At 44.4% G+C, this 13,396-nt stretch overlaps 1 pseudogene; it reads left to right on the top strand.

Moving 5' to 3' along the window:
- Positions 1-9,591: 9,591 nt before the first annotated feature.
- On the top strand, positions 9,592-12,835 carry LOC109463002 (annotated as a pseudogene).
- Positions 12,836-13,396: the final 561 nt, after the last annotated feature.

Genomic DNA, 13,396 nt, shown 5'->3' with positions numbered 1-13,396 from the left:
ATGGGTGAATATCCGACCCTACAGTATTTCTTTTCCTGGAGGCCATTTTCTGTCCCTGCCTACATGAGACCTGTGAACATCGCGCAGTGCCACAAGGCACTCAGCGACAGCAAAAGTACATCTTTCAATACTAGAAAGCGGACATTTGGGAGAAAATGCAGACAATCCCTTCCTCGAGCTCTTACTGTGTTTTCATGAAGTGAACTCCTATACATAATGGACTATTGCCAAATTCTTCGTCCGAAATTTTGCAAACGTTACAAGATTACAAGTTAGTAATCACTCTAAAAAGTAACAGGTGAGTCTTGGTCATTTTTGTAAAACACTGTCGATCTCTACCAGTGCTCTGTTTCATCCCTTTAAATATCATAGCAGGTAGCTTCGTAAGGCTAAAAAAGATCGTTCTGGGTATATAGATGAAAGAAATATGAAGATGAATGAAAATGGCTGAGTACAAATTCCACTTTTTGTATAATTTGTATCGTAAAGCTGGTCTTTGTAGGTGAAATTTGCAGGCGTAATTATCGGAAACAGGAACCGTTTCTATAGCATCTGTGCGGCGGCCAACAATGCCTCCAATCCTAGGCAAGGATGGCATTATCCCACAATGCTATATTAAAGATTTGGTACTGGTATAACGGGCCTGACTGATCGAGGTTGTAAGGCCTTTTGAGACTGTTTGGGAATCGATGTAGCAGAAAGGAATTTATCTCTCACCAATGTGATCTTTTGTATCACGTATAGTTTCACTGATATTTCATAATAATCGTACCACCGCTGTACATATCAGAAACATCATAAAATGATGCAGAATTAGAACTAGTTCCAGAAATAAGCTGGTTTTATAGGATTCTGGATACTGTATTTCGGCTGATTCTTTATTCCTCTACCTCTTTTTACTAGGTTAAAAGACTTAGAGAAAAATAATTACTTGGGGAAGTTTGTTCCGTCTAACCACAACCAATAAATACGACACCCTGTAAGTCTCCATCAATGGGTGCCACCCGCCCACTCACCCATTCCGCGCTGGTCGTCTTTTCTTGTCTCTCCTATACTAATATGTTCAGACCGGCCGCTAGTCATGCAGTATTAATGATATTCTACACAGTCGATAGGAGGGGTGGAAAATCGCTCCGTTTTCATCGTCTACGACATCATTCCGTTAAGCAAAGCGATTTCCTTTGGCGTCCCATGACATAGAACCATCACTGCTGCCTGTTCACGGGAGATATGGATCCTAAATTTTATTGATCACCGCCCAGGATAGCATAGATGGCAATTCGGTTGCATCGGGAAGCTCAACACTATGGCGTGATATTCTGCCTCTTACTTTACCAAACGTCTTTCTCGCATGTCTCCTTTGCTGCTGTTGCCGTTGTTGTTGTTATTGATGAGAAGTACCGGGATGTGTCCCCTGAAGAGTTGTCCGTTGCCTGCATGACGACGGGGACGCGCGTGACGGATGTGTGGCCTGCCGCCAGAGATGATTCCTGGCGCCGGCCACATTGATCACGGAGCGCGCGACAGCTAACCTTATCAACTCGCCGTAATTCCCCCTGTTTTTACATTCATCGGGCCGAGGCAGGGAATTGCAACAGCCATTTACTGGGCAGGGTATCCCTGAAGGGGAGATCTGGCCGGTCTGGGCGAGCATATTAAATGGTAGGACACGGTGCTCCGCGGCACAAGCGCCCGTGTGCATATCCTCCGCTAAATTACACCGGCGGCTTTTCAGGCCGACCGCCGCAAGTGACTTTCTGGTCGTACACGTGGTGACTTCACCTTTCCAGTCAGCCCTGGCGTCCCCTACGTTATGCACCACCGGTCGGGTCGAATCACTGTGACATGGAAGAACAGAAAATCACAGTACAACCTCTCGCAGACGAATAATATATGGAAATGGATATTGACAGGATCACCCTGTCAATGACAGGAAATTTTACACCATTGACAGGATCATCCTGTCAATAACGGAATATTTTACACTATTGACAGGATCATACCGTCAATAACAGAAAAGTTTGCACTACTGACAGGATGATCCTGTCAATAACAAAAAAGTTTGCACTATTGACAGGACTATCCTGTCAATAGCCTCAGCCACAATAAATACCGATTTACCTACGATCTGTAATGGTTGAGTCGTCTATTGAGTTTCTCACTCTAAATGCTGGTATTTTCGATAAATTACATCATAATGTTTACATTGTTAAGGATAAAAACAGCTGCGCAAACGGTCCAGAAAAAGAACAGATATGGTGAAGCTCAACGTTGTGGAAAAAACCCAAAGCTGTAACAATAAGTTTAAAACTGTTGATTCATAAAATAAATGGATGCGTACAGCAAACATCATTAATCTAATATAATCAAACTACAGTTTTAGAATCCTGAAGATATCCATCTGTCCACGCAGTTGCTCCGCAGGGCAGTGGCAGCTCCACTGAGCTGTGGCGACTCCGCAGAGCTTTATTCTAGCATATCAGCCAACTTTCGTCCCGCCTAACTGCACTTGATAAACTATACATAGTAAACGTTTCCCCTGTTCTTGGGTACAGCTCTGGCATAGGAAAACCCTTCCTATAACTCACGGTGGCACATCGTGCGTAAATCTGACAACAACGACGCCGCAGTCATCATTCGAATACATCAGGCTCCCCCGGGAGTGCTTCAATTTGTTCCCATCCACGCTGCGGCAATGATATCACTGGACAGAAATCAGGCGATGACTTGGAGCGCCAGCGGGAGTTTATCGCATTACTGCCGGCCCGGCGTGCAGTCGTTCCCGGCTCATTTCCAAGTGTCTAATTATTTGGTAATGAACTAGGGCGGAAACTTAATGCAGACTTGATCCCGGTGTGTTTTATCTTATTTTTGATGTAAAACGACAAGTGATTAGTCACTCGACGAACGCTCAATCACCGTTATGCCTACCCGAGTGTTTCATTTTTCCTGTTGTGATAACGCCAATAAGATATACTGCTTTATTTGAACGAATCAAATAAAAATGAAGTATTTGTGATGCAACTTTCCCCTCGGCTTATCAGTACACGAGTTATCGCACAAGTAATGCTGTTGTATATTCAATGATAGTGTTTTAGTATGGGTACCAAGGTAACACTTATAAATCACGTACAGTTTTGCATTTAACACCAGAATACTAAGAGTATGAAATTTTCATAAGTCAGCCACACGAAGTTGCAGTCCATCTTTTAACCGTCGAGCCTTGGGCATTGTTACAAAGTTTCTTCGCACTCAGTTTTAAATGACATCATCTAACAATGTTACCCATATGATGGAGTGTTCATTGGATAACGAGTGACAAGAGCTGGCGGCAACCATTTGTACCTCACTATCCCAGAGGGAAAACTTATCGTACCAACTCTGTCACATTATACGGCCACGACCAAAACTGTCGTAAACTCCCCCTGGGAACGCCGGCCGCAATACGTGTTACTGCTATTGTCGTAAATCACCGCAGTCATGATGCGTGTGTGTCTTGTTGGTGTTGTAAATCATCTCATCTCCAGACGGAGGGGGGTGTTCGTCACACGCCGCTGGTTTCTATGAAGCGTGTCTTGCCGATTCTACACGCTCGTGAAGGGCAGACGGCAGACTGTACTTAGCATCAGCACCGTAACATTGCAGACTTGCAATATACAACATGAGCTCAGACTTCTGTATGGTTACTCGTATGCAAAGATGAATGAAATGTCTTGGTCTGTGTTTGTGTGCGATCTGAAGGGTATTCAGCTGCTGAACTCGAATAGATGAAAACACCTATATTTCTGCACGATGATAGCAGGTCGCCATGTTCACCAATAACGATATATATATCTGGACTTGGATTTTTACTGCGTCCAGACATCCAAACTCTGGAAACTTTTGAAGGTGAAGTACAGGCAGTTAGTATTATTGCCAAGGTCGCCATTTTCACAGATCGAAGAACAATTGAACAGTCATGCCACTAATTGAGCTGGAGAAATGAGTGAACATCCAAGGGCACCCCGGAAGAGCCTTGGCATTGCTTCAGACAGCCGGCAGTTTATTTCCATTCCCGTCTATTTCTGCTCTACCCTGATCATGTCTGGGCTGTGGCGATGACGATCGTGGTGTCAGCGGCGCTTTGACGTATGACGTGACATTTCCGTGCTGTCTGGGCTGTTTAAGGCAGCCTCTGGGGCCCGTAAGCCCCAAGTCCCAGCAACGTCTCACTCACCTTCACGACTTCTGCAAGGTGAGACACGCTGAAGGAGCGTTCAGAAACTCGGCATTTACTTCTCAACCATGGCTGTAACGAGCGGGTTTATCATGACCATCGATCATGATTGTTAGCCAAGGAGTATTCATACATGTGTATTTTTTGAGAAATTGAAGAGAGAATGAAACTTAGTAAACCGATAAGCTATGTTCTAAACCAACAAGTGTCATGATTTCAGTGTGTCTGTACTTCAGACTTTATCATGTCCAAATGACCGATCTGCTCTGAATATATCATACCACGAAGGTCTACGTATAGCTATCAAAATGGAGTGATTGTAACTTAAAAGAAGGCAGGGGAATGATGTTGGATCACCGTGAACGCTATTTCAGCACCAAGGACAGCGCCGATGAGAGGAAATAGTAAACAGTTTAGCGCGCTGTTGATTGTGCGATGGACCATATCAAAAACAGAACTGGCCTCAGCAAACTTCTGTTAACATAGTAAAATTGTGTTCTACGGTATGGGAAGGATTTCACGCATTCTCCACCGTAGGTTTTGTTTACTTTGGTTCCGCTAGTGGTAAGTCTATTTGCAATCTGTTTATATCGCTTTCACCGCCAAACACATCAGTTATCAGCTGCACATCTGTAGCATTACATATTCAACACACGTTGCATTTTTTCCTTGCCGATATTCCACATTGTTCTGTTGTACCTCCAATTTTGTGAGGAGCAGACCGTAATTACACATGAACACTGCCTTGTAATCAATGGCCATCCTGGTGCTTGTCGATTGTGATTTGTCCACAGACATATCTTGCGTTAAATTACATTTGCAATTCAAGAGCCGAGAAGAGGATGGCGTAATTGCCTGTAGTCCCGTTTCGTCTGCGCGCGGTGCAGAGTGGTAATCACTTTCCTGCATCGTGCCTGATCGGATTTCTGTAAGAGGGCGAGATGGTCTGGCACGTCTGGTCTGGCTGTATTGTACTAACTTCTCATTTCTCCTGTGTCGTATATACTTAAATTGTTCCTTCCTTTTTCAATTAGCTTCGTACATTCAAATGATTCAGAATTCGAGTAACCTACAAAAAACACTACATGTAATTTCCGTAGCGATGGATCCGTGTCTGTGTAATTATTGCCTAACACACTGAAACGGCATTAGGAGCAGTCCGAAAGCCCCTCACTGCTACACACGTCCGCAAGCGGGTGTGAGTTCTTTTTCAGGCTTAATCGCTGCCGTTTTCTCCCTCAGAAATAGATTTTCAAAGAAACGTCCTACCCAGTCGAATGAAATACTCGCGCCAGTGCTCAGATCTTGGACTTAATCCAGAGAGTCACTGTAAAATAAGCCATCATCAGAGAATTGAACATTTTCAGTGAAAATGACGGTGTATTAAATTAATCGTTATGTGTGATACAACTGTGTATAGTCTAGAAGCGCCATTTTCTGTAGAAAGCAACTGTAGTCCCTTTCCCATTCAAATATCGCGTCCGAGTCTGCACAAAGTAGGCAGGGGCGCAACTGAACGGAGCATCAGACCTACTTTGCGGCTAAAATCCTTTGCCATGATCTCATAAGGTGGGGTGGTGGGTTGGGGTCAGGAGCGTTTTAGAGGCCAAACAAGATGGATGAATCCGCCCCCAACTGGCTGCCGTAGATTGATGTTTAGTTTTCCTGATAAAGCGCGGCTGCGCTGCCAGCTCAGCCTCATGAAAACTTCATTTCCCGCCGAGACGGCGCTCCACGCCGGGTACGACGCCAGGTAATGCGCGAACATGAAATCCAATTTTCGTACAGGCTCGTCCATAACTCTCAATCCAGAAAGGAACTATTTCTTCTCGCCGATGGAACACATGGGACTTGTAAAACGTGGGCTGGGGCGGGATGAATGCATCAATCGAAAGAATTAATGAGCTAAACGGCAGTATGATATTTCTCTATTGCATATATCGTCAGGTGAATGTCGATATCGAGTATGCCGTTATAGGAGGTAAATGCAGTGGAAGGATGAGACGAGGGCCGTATGGATTGAAGGTCCGGGCACATTTTGGAGTTTGTAGTCCTGTGAAAATAAACAGATTGTTGATGAAGTTCTGGGGATAGCGAAGGTTGGCTGTACTCTGATCAAATTACTGTATGCCTCTTCGTTCGGAATAATTCTGTCCACGAGACAAGCTTTTTAGCTAATATCCATTAGGCTAATCTAATCTAGATAATCTCAACAAGCTTGTTAACTAGCTGTTTAGACATGTTTGCAGGGTACATGTTATGTGAAAATGCCAAATAACCGACAATTAAATACATGTGGGATTATCCGATTAATCGAAGCAGGTGTAACATATTCTAAACTCATAATGATAACCACGTTTCGAGATGAATATGAAACGGGGATGAATATGACACGGATAGCTTGCATGTATCTGACTCCTGCAGAAGCCAAACCGGAATCATTACAGGGGGCGCACGAAATTGAAGAACAAAAATCGATACACCGGGGCCGCACTTCGGGAAGATTGCTACGTGGACTCTGGGCCAGTTGTCATTTCCTGCAGAATTTGCCTTCCCGGCCACTGATACAATCAGATCCACCGGCTGGGTAGTTCCGTGTCCCTCCAAAGAGGGGAAAACATCCGGCTAGATTTCTTTTGCTGACGACTGTTGTATCAACATTGTAATCGGAAATCTAACATGATTGTCCTTCAGCCTCATTATCTAATCTTCCCGCGGTTGAACATGTTAATTGTTTAAAATGTCCAAGATGGGTACCAAGGGTAAGATGGTATGGAAAGTGGGATTGAACCGTGCGGTACAATTTGCAGTGTGAATCCGTTAGTGTGTGCATGTTGGCCCCGTTAGTCAAATTGTGTGGTCTGGCGGTACCGGGGGTATACACACTCTAGCTTCGGTTACTTACCATAAAGGTGCTGTGAGCCGTGAGCCATCGCGAATTGGAGGCAGCACTACGTAACGTTACATGATATGCACATATAAGTGTCGCCCGTACAGCGCTCAGCAGCCAGGCCGTATATCTTGGCACATTGCAGTCGTTATCTATGCATCGTTAAAACCGAGCGATTCTCCATCTCCATTTTATAGTGCCGTGTCTGCGATGCCGGAAACATCCATAACACATCTCTATCGCCTATCAGTGCAGAAAAATTGGAACATCGCGATTGAAATGTAATCACAGCGACGTTTTATAAATGTGTGAGTGAACGTTTCCGATCCGTTCTGCAAACACATTTTCGACCCGGCATCGACCGGTGGAAGTGCGAGAATTACCCCGTACAATATGGCTTATCCATGACATGTATGGCCTATGCGTTTTGGTAAATGGTCCACGATGGGTGGATGTTTGGTTTAATTGTGCTCTACTTCACTCGCGTTTATTCGTTTTGAATCTCTCGACTTTGTAATCTTGTAGTCGTCTGGTGCATTGAACTGGTAGTAGTAGACGAGTAAGAGGGAGTAGATGTACATGATGATAGTGTAGAACCGGACCGGCTCACTCACTCTCTGGGTCCGGGATTGCCGCCCATGTGTAACTTTATGTGCGCGGTACTTACACAGGTTATGTGCATCTCTATAAACTAAAAGGGACATCTTCGAGTCAACTGTTATTTATATTGTCTTACGATACTTTGTCACGATACTTTACGATACTACGATATTGGCGACACGTCTGTTCACCTCTGACGGCTCACTTAACACCTTTACCCCGCTATACTTAACTTTACTCGTACACCAACACAAAATCGAGGCGGTGGGCGGTAATCGACTTCCTTAAAATCCTCATCGACTGACAGAACTGCCGAGATAGTGGTAACTTCGCTTCCAGCGCCGTACACCCTGACTTTTTAGGTCCCCGCCGGAGTCCAATGGATCGATAACAGAAGAGAGATGGAAGATTAAGTCCGCTTCTACATGCGTACCACTCCCACAGTATGAGTTTGTCGAGCTGCTGTGGTTTTCAGACCTGTGCCCTTTATCTTGCTTAATTCATCGTGAAGCCGTCGCCTTGTCACGAGGCGTTCAAAGCATGCCAATACCAGTTCTCCTGGAGACCTCTCCGAGCCGCAGTATAACATAAATACGATAACAGCCAACTAGTATTTCGAGCAAAAGCAGAATATTTCACAAACTAATCATCGTGTACCTAGTGTTGTCTTTATAATAGTGAATTTCATACTTGGCCATCTCCCTCACTCGTACCCTTCCTCAACTCTTCCCCGATTTTACATGAGAGTTTATCACGTCAAATATTTTGGGGCTGAAAATCTTTCATTTTCTTAAGTCAGAAAGAAATCCATGCCGCCCAAATTAATTCATAAAAAATGTTAGCACTAATGTTAAAAAGATAGGATGGCAGTATTTGGTATGAAGTTACGTCCCCATGATTGCCCTCGGTGCAAACATTGAGGAGCATGACGAATGTTTTCGTTCACCATTGATTGGACCCACCGTGCCGTGGACTGGACCTAACAAAATTGCACTTGCCTACCGATTTGTACTTAGATTACCTTCATGGTGTAGGGTCTTTGCACTCACGTGACTATGGCGTAAGTATGACGTACGTGCAACCGGCATGTTGGATGGTTACAACTGAAACCAGGTAAACTTGTATACGTAAAATATTAGGAAAAATTTCTTTCTTCATAAATGCGGCGGCGATGATGATGAGAAAAGAGATGAGAGAAAATAAAAAGGTTTTTGGAAGGTAGATGAACCCTTGCATTTACCTCAGGGTATATCCCCAGGCATACAAATTAGTCTGATTTGCATAATAAGTATTTAATTCTGCCAATAATCACTTAATTAAGCTATATACATGACAACCTGTCAACTCTTTTCTCAGACAAAATTGGCCCGTGCAGTTCCCAAAAGGCTGCTAGAAACATATACCGTTGCTTGATGAGGGGCCCAAATATATACCGCTGGCCAAGAGCCATCTGTAATCCCAAAATCCTGACCCTTGCATGCCCGTAACATAGACCGGTATATAGAGATACAATGTACAAAACTAATAGTCTCCATGCAGTACCAAACGAGGCCGCCAGGAGGCCCACAATCGAGTTTTATTCTTCCTTTTGTCCCACACCTGCTGACGTACCAAATATCAACCGAATCCATTGTCCATACGCACACACACACACACACACACACACACACACACACACACACACACGCACGCACACACACGCGCACACAAGCGGCACCGAAACATAACGTTGGCAAGAGTAATGAAGGTTTAACAAACATAGCATAGAGGGGCCTAGCCAGTAGCGCGCACTCAAAAGGAAAATTTCGGAATCCCCTTACACTCCCCCCATAGCACTTCCCCTACAGCACCGCACCGCTCGTCATCTCAATCCAGAGACCCGGGGATGAACCGTCTGACACAAGCGGCCAATCAGAGGCCGCCATTTCTGTTTTCTGGGCCGTGACTGGTTGATGTTATCAGGGGAAGTCAGACTGCGCCGCGCGGCGCTCCGGGCGGTCAATTATCCGTCAGCCATGATGAGTGTCAAGGCACTGCGCGATGGAAGATTACCACTGATGGGCCTACAGTACAACACAAAATAATCTTCACCATGGTATTGTTTCCTAATACAAACACAAATGTATGAAGTACTTCTTTCAACTGTCCGGACTAAGTGAACCATTACAACAATTCAAACTCCATCTTTCAATCAACAACACTGAAAGAGCAATCGACTCTTTTCTCCGCAAGCCTGGAAAACATGAAACGGGTCGTCCCCAGCGAAAACCCCTGAATTAACCCTGGGTCAGGCAGCTTTTACTGTCCGATTCCGAACACAGGTCACATTCTGACATGTGTGTGGTGGACTTGTGGAGATAGTCGCCCGTATGAAAATAAAACAAAAAAGACATTTGCTGCTGAACATAATATTATGGCGTTAAAGAAGTTTCCCTCTCACTTTCTGCTAGATCTAAAACATTGTCTTTCGGCTGCAATGTTGCTTTTAGCTTTAAATAATCCTGACAGCAAAGTCTCTTTTCCATGACTTTTGACCACCCGCTCCGTTGTCTCCACTTTCCATTTATTCCTAACACGAAAGATACTATGCGAGATAATCTCGTTATTAGATAATAAAAAATTAGTTTTAGCCAAACCCATGTGTGGTAATATCATTACCATAGCATGTTCACCATATCATATATCAGAACCGGAAGTTCTGCTGCAGTACCATAGAAAGCCGCTGTGAGACCGAAAATCGAACTTATCCTTCGTTACACCAGCATCTGTACACATACCCAATATCAGACAGATCCATCCTCCGTTTCACAAACAAACAGCTCAATTGCGTGGCCTTTCATGTAAGATTGCCACATCATTATTTCATTCAGTATAGAATGGCATGCATGTTCCAAGATTAGAAGTCAAGGCTTGTGGCGATTCTCAGCGGACATAAAACCGTTTATGCCCTACTTTATGCCTGACGGATAATCGATATCTGTCTGACGCATTATGTAGAAACGGCATTTGAAATCGCTTCGACCAGAGGTTTGGTAAATAATGTACATATTTTATATTCTCATATCAGCTGTCATATCATACCTAAGTACAAAAAAATTAATGTAATTGATAATGCTGCAATGCACACTATACAATGTGTGTTGGCATCAGTCTAAATTCTGGAGAAGCTGCACCCATATGATGAGCGATGGTTCCACATTTCCATATGGCTGTGCAATAACGAATTACCCGGTTGAAGATTTGATGACATGTTTATGTATAGCTCCCTCCCTGTCCCTCCCACCTATGCACCAACTTTCCCCGTGCACTTTGGGTCTGTCAACTGTGCCCTGATACATCTGAAGGGTCCTAGGGGACAACCTACGTCGGTAGCAGTGGAATTCGAAAGCGTAATCTTTGCAAAGTGGCATCGCTTGCTCCCAGCCTCGATTAATCAATATGGCAATCACATGCAATCTGCGCCATTTTGCGTGGTCCTATTTGTTGGAGGTCGAGCGAGAAACTCGCCGCGGTGACAGGCCAGAGGCGGTATGTTATCAAATATGGGCTCGGCGGAGGGGAGGCCTGGAGGTACGTGTTTGTGTACCAGTCAAAAGCGCGACGTCTACTCCAGGACTATCATCAACGGAAATGAAAATACAAACGAAATGAATAGAAAATGATAACAGTCGTATTCGTCCCAATCTCGGAGTCCCAATGTTGGAATATGAGGTAAAGATGCCGAAACGTCAGTGTTCAAACGTAATGGTACCTGTGCTGTGGCAAGTATCATCAAGTTACTTATGAATGATAACAACCGGAAATGTTCACTGACGTCATACCGACTGGAAAGTAAGTTGTAAAAGAGGGTAATGTATTGATGTAGAGAAGGAGGTACAACTACAAATAACAGAACTGCTGGCGAAAAACCCTTTCACGGGAGCCTCACGACTGCTAACCCCACAAGTCTGCCTAGTTGTGTGAGTTATTCTCCAATGAGAAGTGATGGAGCCGATTGGCCTGTAGTGTGTTATCCCCCGAATTCATCCCTCAGACGCGCTGCGATCAGTCATGTCGTGCGGTAATGAATGCGAGTCACGAACGCGGTACAAGCACGCCATCCTGGTATCTATCAATGACTGCACGCCAGTTATACAAAAAGCTATTGCTATGTTTGGTTCTGGTGACCTTCTATATAGCGTCTGGCTTCCCCTCCGTAACATGTTTTGGACGCAACTGTGCTCGCAAAAGTCGTCACCGTGAAGATTTCAGATTCTTTCACCCTGCACTTTGCTTTGATACCTTAAAACCGGTTAGAGGAGCTCCTTGCTTTTACCATCGACCAAAAGGTATCACTTTTGGGGGAGTAAATAGTAGCGGCTTTATACATATACATTGCAGAGAGGTACACTTCAAGCAAGTTCCCGGAATTCTCTGTCGAATGATGATTTTATGATAGGAGAGGAGGGATTGTTTTTCCATTTGATAGTGCAGTAGTAAATGTTAACTTTTCACGACTTCGTGCCACTGTAAGCAGGAGTCGATATTTTCTTTATACAATAGAGAGCAGAGTGGACGAAAAAAAAAATGCCAGGCATCCTCAAATGTGGGACTAATGACTGACAGCAGATGTTGAAGGTCGGAGACGAAGTCCATTTTACTGTAGCATCTGTCAAAAGGAATGACTTGTTCGCTGACGTTGATGAGCGGCATCTTTGTTCATATCTCCAGCTCAACAGCAGGCTCCGTGGCTATTGTGGCTGCTGTTTTGTAGACATATTTTGTCTCATTACGTGCCGTTTTATATTGCTACCGGGTTTGATCGCTAGCGCTTGCTGTCCCACTTTAGACGGCCCGGGACCTCTCAGATTACAGTACAGATTCTACGGATACTTCACACACTGTCACTATAGCCATGTCTCGTGAAGACGTCGTATGTCTGTTTTGTTATAACACTGTGCTCCAAGAAATGGAGAAACCGACCCGTGTACCCCTAAAAAGCCCGTGACATCGTGCCCAGAATAACTCAGCTGGAGTTCTGCCGCCTATTTCTCGGTCCCGGGGAGACCAGGGGCCGCTCCCGTTGCCTGGGTCCCCCTGACCTGATCGCGGCACGACGCCTGACCCATCGTCAGACCCAACAAAAATAAATTTGCAGAGCTTGTCAGCATCGCCCGGGAGCCATCACTCACTAGCGCTGAGGCGGGGGCGACCGTTATTACCTCACGCTGGTGTGTTACTGGAACGGCACGTAAGGGGTGGAGCACGAACCATAAAACTGTTATGGAAGGCAGTATTCTAGTTCTTGAAGGGACAAAAAACTCTTATTCACCGTCTTTGCTACAATTGCTGAAAAGAAGAACTAAACTTTATTATATTTTAGCCATACAAGATCCCTTTAAAATCTTTTCTTGTCTATTTAGATTTAATTCTTTAGCTATCAAAAGCTAGAATGCTACCATTTGAATTGGTAGAAAATGCCCTTGTGAACCAAATGTAATGTGTGCATATAAAACCTCAAGCAGCAGGTATATGGTAACAATGACACGAGTTTGACGAATATAAAATATGGCCTCAAAAGCTTCTGAGTCTTGGATCATGAAGAGGTGTGGACCGATGAGGAAAACAACTGTGTTGAAAAGCCTCAGCTAGCTCAGTGGACAGACGTGATCAAAGCTCAGTTCTGATAGTATTTATGTCATTTCTTTGTG

The sequence above is a fragment of the Branchiostoma belcheri genome, unplaced genomic scaffold, assembly GCF_001625305.1.
Source record: "Branchiostoma belcheri isolate BF01 breed outbred unplaced genomic scaffold, Haploidv18h27 scaffold121, whole genome shotgun sequence".
Lineage (NCBI taxonomy): Eukaryota > Metazoa > Chordata > Leptocardii > Amphioxiformes > Branchiostomatidae > Branchiostoma > Branchiostoma belcheri.
The sequence above is the reverse complement of the archived record's forward strand: the minus strand, read 5'-3'. Positions and strand labels throughout refer to the sequence as shown.